Here is a 10,338-nt window from a genome sequence, read left to right on the forward strand (position 1 = left end):
AGCTGAATATAGCATTCTAACTTGTTTTTCCTATAAGTTGAAATTTTGAGATAAAGTGGTTTTATTAAGCATCCTTCTTCATTTAAATATTTAAAAATGAGAATTGATTTTTGGGTGCTTGCATCTGTTTTGGGAACCTTACAGTCAACTTAGTAAAAAATTCAATAACATAAAATTTAGGACTTTTTTAACCCATTTTTACCACATTTTTTGTTTTTTACCCGATTTTTAGTATTTTTTTGTTATGTTTTTTTAAAAAATTAAATAAAAATTAATTTCGAAAAAAATATTGACATTTTATTTCAGAATTGCAAACCTACGGATCTGGATTTTTGCCCCATAATTCATTTCTTACATTCCCATCTATATTTTTTCCGAAAAATTCCTAGAAGTGTGAGTGATAAAAATAGCATCTATACACAAGATTTAAGATTACTGCAACGTAATTTTTAATTTTTTTTGTCAGGAATCCATTGTTATGGTGTTGCAAGAAAGACCCATAAAATGTTTTATATAAAAAATAACTAAAACTCGAAATATTAAAATTTTTCTTCCAAATTTAACCCTTTTTAGCATTTCCTTTTTTAATGAATAAGTAAAAAAATTGACGTCCTACATTTTTTCTAATATTTTTTCTGGACTTAGACGGCATAAAGAAAGAAATCAATATAGGTTTTATATCATTAGCAAAATCGTTGTAAACTAGTGTTATAGTAAAAAATTGTTTTCCAATTTACTAAAGCAGTTATATGTATATACATTTATTCTTATTAAATTAAAATAAATTATTACAATAACTTATACATCTAGAAATGTATTTTTATTAAATTATACTTTTTACATATTATGTTTGCATTATTTATGTTATGACAGGGAGGACATAGCTTCGCTAAACAAACTCTAAAATCACAATATAACATTTTACCGCCTATAGGTACACGACTTAATTACATGTCCAAACTCATTAAACATAAGGCCTTTCCGTTGATTGGAAATTTGTGTGTCAATTCTGAAGTAACTTCCAGTCCCTCCGAAACTGCCATAGAAATAAGCCACTTCTGCACATCAGTTCGTGTCCAGTCGCGTGGATCTAAAGGCAGATCATCATAGTTTGACATACCACTCAGAATGTCAGTACTTGTAAAGTTTGTATTTTTTGGCGGGTGTCTTTGCATATTATAATATTGCTTACGATGTAGGTCATAGTATGGATGATTAATGTGGCAATTTCTTCTTAAATGATGAACTGGTAATGTAATAAATGTTGTCTTTGAAGACCACATCTCATCTAAATCTGAATCTGTCGAGCAAATCGAATTAACCTCTGACAAATCCAAAGGTGGCACTCGGCCTGCATATTTTAAATATAAAGATTCAACTACCATCTTGTTTGGAGAAATATTGGCAGATCGTTGGAACAAAACTGCGATTAAATTAGAAAAACAAATAAATATTAAAAAATTATAATTATGTATGTACATAAAATAAACTATACTCAAAAAATTGTCTTGCAAATTTTTACATTCTTCTATGAGTTTGTGAAACTAATCGAGGATAAATTTTAATAATATTTTTAAATTTTTTAGTTTTAAGATTAGGATTATTTAAATACATATATTCAAAAGCTTTTTATTATACCCTACACCACTTTAGTGGGGAGGGTATATTGGGTTTGTGCTGATGTTTGTAACGCACAATAATAACGGTCCTATACCCACCTTAAAGTATACCAATCGGCTTAGAATTATTTTCTGAGTCGATTTAGCTGTGTCCGTCCGTCTGTCCGTCCGTCCATGTAAACCTTGTAATCAAACTACAGGTCGCAATTTTGAAGATAATTCAATGAAATTTGGTACATTATCTTCTATTGTTCCAGGGACGAAGACTATTGAAAATGGTCAACATCGGTCCATTATTTTACCTAGCCCCCATACAACTGAACCCGCCGAATAGGGTTTTTAAGTTCATCATTATGTTTAATATACTCGTATCTAGACAAAAAGCTGCAAAACCAAGTTCTATACTAGCCTTGATGACCCTGATGAATTTTATAATTATAGGGCCTCATTTGACCCTAGCCCCTATACAAAGGCCCCTTCAAAATATGACTTAACAATAAATGGCTTAAGTATATCTGAGGCAAGGTACAATTCAACTTAAATGCATTATTATGAAAACTAAATCACATTTTATTTTTATAACAGGTGTAGGGTATTATATGGTCGGCCTCGCCCGACTATAATTTCTTACTTGTTTTTAAAATTAAATAATCAAAAAAATATACATATTTGTGAACGGGGTTAAAGGGCAAAAGTATCGGTTTTGTAAGTTATTTAGATTTTATTAGGTTCAGTTTTTGCTATATTTTCATGTGCACATAAAACATTCGTTTGATTTTGTTCCTAAATTTGGAATTGAATCTATTATAAAAATTTACTAATAGTAAAATAATTTAAATTTTAAAGATTTAGCTATGTCCGTCCGTCTGTCTGTCCGTCCATATAAACCTAGTACATAGCACAGTGGTATAGGAAAAAAAGAGGGAAATAATTCGGTAACTTCTAAACGGTTAATCCGATTTTAATGAAATTTGGTATGCACAAAGAGGAGGTGTTGTCGAGTTTAGGTTTTGAATTTGGACCTTATAGGCCAACCAGGGGGCCGGCGGGGGGTCCTCAAATTAGGACAATAAATTTTTAAAACGATCCTATTTCTTCATTTGAGTTCCGATTTAAAAAAAATTTCGTATATAGAATCTCCTCATTGAGCACTATAAAAAATGTAGCAGTAAATTATCTCTTATAGTTTAGGAGATATTCGCATTTGAAAATTAAAATTTTAAAATTTTTACCGTCCTTACTTTAGTTTTTTGATAATAGCGGGTCCAAATATTTCCGATTTTCGCAATTTTTTTTTATTCGCTTAACTACAAGTTTATATATCAAGCAGTGAAAGAATTATGTAAAAATCATGACTGAGTCCAAAGTTATAGGCATTTTAATTTAAAAAATTAAAAAAGGCGATTTTTTGCCATTTTTTGGGAAAAAAGTATCTTTTTCTTTTTAAGTTAGAATTTATACTTTTTGGAAAGCTGACTTTACATAAAATACGATAAATGAAACAAAACCTAAATTTTTGATACCGAGGGGACCAGGTCCATCCAAAACAATCATATTTTTTATGGAAAATTCAATTTTGAGCAAAAATTCTCAAATCGCATAGTCGATATCAAATTATAGTGACCTGTTTTATATGACCCAATATGTTCTTAATCATTTTGTAACGGGTTTCGATAACCCCTCCCCTGGTATGGATATAATGGGCAAAAAACCAAAAAATCCCATTTTTGGGATTTTTTAAAACTTTTTTGGGAATTCCGGGATTTCTAATAAGAAAATTCGAAATTTTTATTTAATTTTGGATTTTGAGTAAAAAATCTACCTAACTGTAAAATTTCATCAAAAAATATTCATAAATAAAATTTTTATTGCAATTTGAAAAATTTGTATCTTCGCAAAAACTAAATAAAAAACATTTTTAATTTTTTTTAAAAAAAGTATTCCGCGAATTTTTTAATTTTCAAAAATTATATACAGTTTTGAAAAATAGACAAAATTACCTTTCCATTGATGTATAACATGCCTACCTATTGTTTTTTAAGTGACAAATTAATTAGGGAAAACTCAACATCTTTTAGAAAATTTACCTAGTACTATTATTTTCATCCATACATTTGTTAGGCATGTTTTACTACCTAAATGTTTATGAATTTTTACAGCCACTTTTTAAGATTAATCTTTTATTCTTTATCCCTAAAAAATAACAAGTATTTATTTTATAACAGTCTTTATTTATTTATTTTTATAAATTAATATAATTTTGTAAAATAATCGGTATCACAGTAGTCCATATCTAAAAGATAAAGTAAATCTTTAAATTCATGAATATTTTCAAATGCTAACGTTTTGTAGCAAATCCAACGTTTCCTTATAGTAGATAAAACAGGATCAGAAGATAGAATCAGATTATTAAAAATATCTTCATTTTGAGACTGCCTAGAACACTTCCTTGAGCTAAACTGATGAATATGCTTAAAGTCTCTATTCCTCGATTCTTGGGGTTCTTCTGTAAGCTCTCCTAAAGGCAGAATATTATGTTCTATGATGACCTTTGCATGACATAATATCTTGTGAACTGTAGGTGTCATTTCTTTCCAGGGATATAATTCCAAAAGTAATTTAGAAACTTTTGTAGAATACTCTCCAAATTTTGTTGCGTTCACTTTATGCTTGCTATTTATCGCCATTAGAATAATATTGACCTTTTGCAGTAAATCCATATTAATTCCGGTTATTTCGGAAGTAGTTTCAAAATGTTTGAAAAAACGTCTAGCGGTATTACCATCGTTTGTGCTTCCATATCCTGTGAGTGGTTTATCAATATTTAATCCCATCCGCTTTTTAAATTCCTCTTGAATTCTTCTTTTCTCACTGGCTCTCATTTCCATTAACTCCTTATTGTTATTTACACTTTTGTTTGCATTTTCCGGTAGAAAATGTTCCAGAAATCGTATGCGAGCATGTAGGGGGGATATTCCAAATTGTAATGTTTCCTCATTTATTGACCTTTGCTTGGAAATATTCGAAAATTCTGATTTTTTATCACCACATATGTAGCAGTACAAAGTAGATGGTGTTCCTGTAATGGCATTTCCAACTTTCCCATCAATCATTGTAAGTTTTAAATCATAGGACATGTTAAACGAATAATTTTCTATTTCGATTGTTATAGGTTCCAAGTTTTTAATTTCTGCTTCAATACGATTTATCAAATCTTGCGTTGTTGTTTTGGATTCCTTTATCCTGGATCCTGGAGTCGAATTCTTCGAAATATCATCGAAACTGGTTGATGGAGAATCGCTGTCAGCATACTTTCGAATTCTTAATGGAACTATCGATGCCATAAATACACTTTTATACTTGGAAGATGATTCACTTGTGTTGATTTGTTTATATTCCGAGAGTGCTGATAATCCATCACATCCCCACTTACAAATGAGTTGAAGATCACAAGAATTTATTTTTTTTAGTTGGTCTGAAGAAAAGTCAGAAGCAATCCTTAAAGCAGTATTTTCGAATAGAGCGCCGAGTCCAATAACAGCCTTCCGATCAGTTATTTCAATAGGAGATGGTATAATGATTTTCTTCTTTTCATTTATTTTGTCATATGATGGTAAAACATCCACTCCTTTTTCAGATAGCGCCTTTCTTAACGTTATGTAGTTATCACGACTTAATCCCAGCTGCAACATAAGCGCAATAGCTTCTTCCTCAGTGAACGTTGTATCAGATGATGGTGTGGGTATGCGGTTGGAAGAATATTTGCAATTTTTATGGCATCTAAAGGCTGTTTTTCCTTTCTTAACATTGCTTTAAAAGTGTCCGAAACTTCTTCGTTAGATAAGGTTTCTAGTGAAGTTGATAACTTTTTCCTCTTTGATTTTGAGCTCAAATCCTCATACTGCTTACAGGGAGCACCAACAGTTGATACGCAAATAGCAACTTCTACACATTCATCCAGCTAATCAGAAAATTTCGATCGAAATTTAGCAATGGAATACCGAACACTCTTCAGTTTTATATCAACTGATTTTATAAAATTTTCAATTTTACATATATCAGTTTTATCCACTTTATTTTTATGTGCAGTTTCAATATATTTCAATAAGAAGTTGACTTGAAAAGGAGCTGAAGAGTGTTCAAATAAAATGGAGCACAAATCATCGCCATGGTTAGAAAATTACAAATAATTACAAACATATATAAACCTGTCTTATATATTATTACAGGTACTTAAATTAAATTATTTTTTAAAGGGTTATGATATTCTACCTAATATGTCTAACGTTTCCTTATGTAATGAATTTTTCCTCAATAGGTCACTTTAATAAGCTACCTATTAAAGTGACCTATAGGGGTAAAAATCATTACAGTTTAAAAAATAATACCTGAACATTTTTTAATATATGTAACAAATTTAAGAGTTAACCTTATGGATGAAAATAATAGTGCTAGGTAAATTTTCTAAAAGATGTTGAGTTTTCCCTAATTAATTTGTCACTTAAAAAACATCAATGGAAAGGTAATTTTGTCTATTTTTCAAAACTGGAATACTTTTAAAAAAAAAATTAAAAAATGTTTTTTATTCAGTTTTTTTAAAGATACAAATTTTTTAAATTGCAATAAAAATTTTATTAATGAATATTTTTTGATGAAATTTTACAGTTAGGTAGATTTTTTTACTCAGAATCCAAAATTAAATAATATAATTTAAATTTTACAGTTAGGTAGATTTTTTTACTCAAAATCCAAAATTAAATAATATAAATTTAATATAAATTTAATTTGATAATATAAATTTCGAATTTTCTTATTAGAAATCCCGGAATTCCCAAAAAAGTTTTAAAAAATCCCAAAAATGGGATTTTTGGTTTTTTGCCTATTATATCCATACCAGGGGCGGTGTTATCGAAACCCGTTACAAAATGATTAAGAACATATTGGGTCATATAAAACAGGTCACTATAATTTGATATCGACTATGCGATTTGAGAATTTTTGCTCAAAATTGAACTTTCCATAAAAAATAGGGTTTTTTGGATGGACCTGGTCCCCTCGGTATCAAAAATTTTTAGGTTTTATTTCATTTATCGTATTTTATGTAAAGTCAGCTTTCCAAAAAGTATAAATTCTATATACATCTTCTTAGAAACTTTTTAGATAATCGAAAATCGGGAATATTTGGACCCGCTATTATCAAAAAACTAAAGTAAGGACGGTAAAAATTTTAAAATTTTAATTTTCAAATGCGAATATCTCCTAAACTATAAGAGATAATTTTTTTTATAGTGCTCGATGAGGAGATTCTATATACGAAATTTTTTTTAAATCGGAATTCAAATGAAGAAATAGGATCGTTTTAAAAATTTAACATAGCCGAGGTGTCCTAATTTGAGGACCCCCGCCGAGCCCCTGCCTAAACTCGACAACACCTCCTCTTTGTGCATACCAAATTTCATTAAAATCGGATTAACCGTTTAGAAGTTACCGAATTATTTCCCTCTTTTTTTCCTATACCACTGTGCATAGTTTGATTACTACAGGTCACATTTTTGAAGATACATATGGGGCATTTTACGTCAAGTGAACCAACTTTTGAAATCGATGTCTTCCGATCGCGATGAAATTTGCACCATAGTTAGTTCTATTGGATAGTAATTCAGACACAATTTTTCAACATAATCGCTCGTGAACTTTCTAAGTTAGAGGCGGTCAAAATTTGACATTTTGGCCATGCAGGTGTTTTTTCTCATCCATGTAACATATTACCTATTGTTCTTAGCAAAATGTGTGCCAAATAGTTTAGATAGCTATTTATGCAATCTTTCGAAAAAAAATTAAAAAAAATAATAATAATAAAATATTTTGATTTTTTTTAAATCAAAAACATTTTTGACTTTTTTTTCAAAATGGGCCCTTTTTATTTTTTTTTTTATTTTTTATTATTTTTTTTTTAAGAAAGCTTAAGTGTTTTCCTAAGCGACCTATATTTTATGGCCCTTCGCCGAAGTACCAGTTTATTTATTATTTTATGACATTTGACTTTAAGAAGTGGGTGGAGAGGTAGAAGTTGACAGATAGGTTATTTATATGGTGGTTTATTTTTATTATTATTTGTAACATTTGGTTAAACTAGGTACTTTAGTATGTAACCCCTCTTGACCCTAATAAAAGATTTTAGACTCTTAATTAATTTGTCACTTAAAATACATTAGGTAGGCATGTTATATATCAATGGAAAGGTAATTTTGTCTATTTTTCAAAAGTGGAATACTTTTTTAAAAAAAAAAATAAAAAATGTTTTTTTATTCAGTTTTTTTAAAGATACAAATTTTTTAAATTGCAATAAAAATTTTATTTATGAATATTTTTTGATGAAATTTTACAGTTAGGTAGATTTTTTTACTCAGAATCCAAAATTAAATAATATAAATTTAAATTTTACAGTTAGGTAGATTTTTTTACTCAAAATCCAAAATTAAATAATATAAATTTAATATAAATTTAATTTGATAATATAAATTTCGAATTTTCTTATTAGAAATCCCGGAATTCCCAAAAAAGTTTTAAAAAATCCCTAAAAAGGGATTTTTTGGTTTTTTGCCTATTATATCCATACCAGGGGCGGTGTTATCGAAACCCGTTACAAAATGATTAAGAACATATTGGGTCATATAAAACAGGTCACTATAATTTTATATCGACTATGCGATTTGAGAATTTTTGCTCAAAATTGAACTTTCCATAAAAAATAGGGTTTTTGGATGGACCTGGTCCCCTCGGTATCAAAAATTTTTAGGTTTTGTTTCATTTATCGTATTTTATGTAAAGTCAGCTTTCCAAAAAGTATAAATTCTATATACATCTTCTTAGAAACTTTTTAGATAATCGAAAATCGGGAATATTTGGACCCGCTATTATCAAAAAACTAAAGTAAGGACGGTAAAAATTTTAAAATTTTAATTTTCAAATGCGAATATCTCCTAAACTATAAGAGATAATTTTTTTTATAGTGCTCGATGAGGAGATTCTATATACGAAATTTTTTTTAAATCGGAATTCAAATGAAGAAATAGGATCGTTTTAAAAATTTAACATAGCCGAGGTGTCCTAATTTGAGGACCCCCGCCGAGCCCCTGGTTGGCCTATAAGGTCCAAATTCAAAACCTAAACTCGACAACACCTCCTCTTTGTGCATACCAAATTTCATTAAAATCGGATTAACCGTTTAGAAGTTACCGAATTATTTCCCTCTTTTTTTCCTATACCACTGTGCATAGTTTGATTACTACAGGTCACATTTTTGAAGATACATATGGGGCATTTTACGTCAAGTGAACCAACTTTTGAAATCGATGTCTTCCGATCGCGATGAAATTTCTATTGGATAGTAATTCAGACACAATTTTTCAACATAATCGCTCGTGAACTTTCTAAGTTAGAGGCGGTCAAAATTTGACATTTTGGCCATGCAGGTGTTTTTCTCATCCATGTAACTTATTACCTATTGTTCTTAGCAAAATGTGTGCCAAATAGTTTAGATAGCTATTTATGCAATCTTTCGAAAAAAAATTAAAAAAAATAATAATAATAAAATATTTTTGATTTTTTTTTTAAATCAAAACATTTTTGACTTTTTTTCAAAATGGGCCCTTTTTATTTTTATTTTTTTTTAAGAAAGCTTAAGTGTTTTCCTAAGCGACCTATATGGTCGCTTAGTGGGATGCGAGTGGGATATCTATCAAAAAAAATATTTTGTAACTCAAGATTTAAAATTTTTGAATTTTTTTGCAAAATCAAAAACTTTGTTGATTTTTTTAAAAAAATGGACCAATTTTTTAATTTTAATTCTTTTCCTTTCAAACCTTTTTCGTCGACAACACCTCCTCTTGTTGCATACCAAATTTCATTAAAATCGGATTAACCGTTTAGAAGTTACCGAATTATTTCCCTCTTTTTTCCTATACCACTGTGCATAGTTTGATTACTACAGGTCACATTTTTGAAGATACATATGGGGCATTTTACGTCAAGTGAACCAACTTTTGAAATCGATGTCTTCCGATCGCGATAAAATTTCTATTGGATAGTAATTCAGACACAATTTTTCAACATAATCGCTCGTGAACTTTCTAAGTTAGAGGCGGTCAAAATTTGACATTTTGGCCATGCAGGTGTTTTTTTCTCATCCATGTAACTTATTACCTATTGTTCTTAGCAAAATGTGTGCCAAATAGTTTAGATAGCTATTTATGCAATCTTTCGAAAAAAAATTAAAAAAATAATAATAATAAAATATTTTTGATTTTTTTTTTTAAATCAAAAACATTTTTGACTTTTTTTTCAAAATGGGCCCTTTTTATTTTTATTTTTTTTTTAAGAAAGCTTAAGTGTTTTCCTAAGCGACCTATATGGTCGCTTAGTGGGATGCGAGTGGGATATCTATCAAAAAAAATATTTTGTAACTCAAGATTTAAAATTTTTGAATTTTTTTCCAAAATCAAAAACTTTGTTGACTTTTTTTAAAAAAATGGACCCATTTTTAATTTTATTAAAAATTAAACTTACGCAGAGAAACTAGACACATTAGCCTTTCCGATGGTATGTAACATACCCAACTAAAATTTCATAGCCTCGATACTGTGATACCCATAATATGTTAACCTCAGGAATAAAAATCACTTTTTTTCTATGGAAATGTTGAATAATTTAATTTTGT

At 29.0% G+C, this 10,338-nt stretch overlaps 1 pseudogene; it reads right to left on the minus strand.

Annotated features, from left to right (window-relative positions):
* Positions 1 to 806: 806 nt before the first annotated feature.
* On the minus strand, positions 807 to 1,385 carry LOC119615188 (annotated as a pseudogene).
* Between the last annotated feature and the right edge of the window lie 8,953 nt (positions 1,386 to 10,338).

This window comes from Lucilia sericata, unplaced genomic scaffold (assembly GCF_015586225.1).
Source record: "Lucilia sericata isolate MDLA Ls3-8-SP2 unplaced genomic scaffold, ASM1558622v1 Contig004326F_arrow, whole genome shotgun sequence".
Lineage (NCBI taxonomy): Eukaryota > Metazoa > Arthropoda > Insecta > Diptera > Calliphoridae > Lucilia > Lucilia sericata.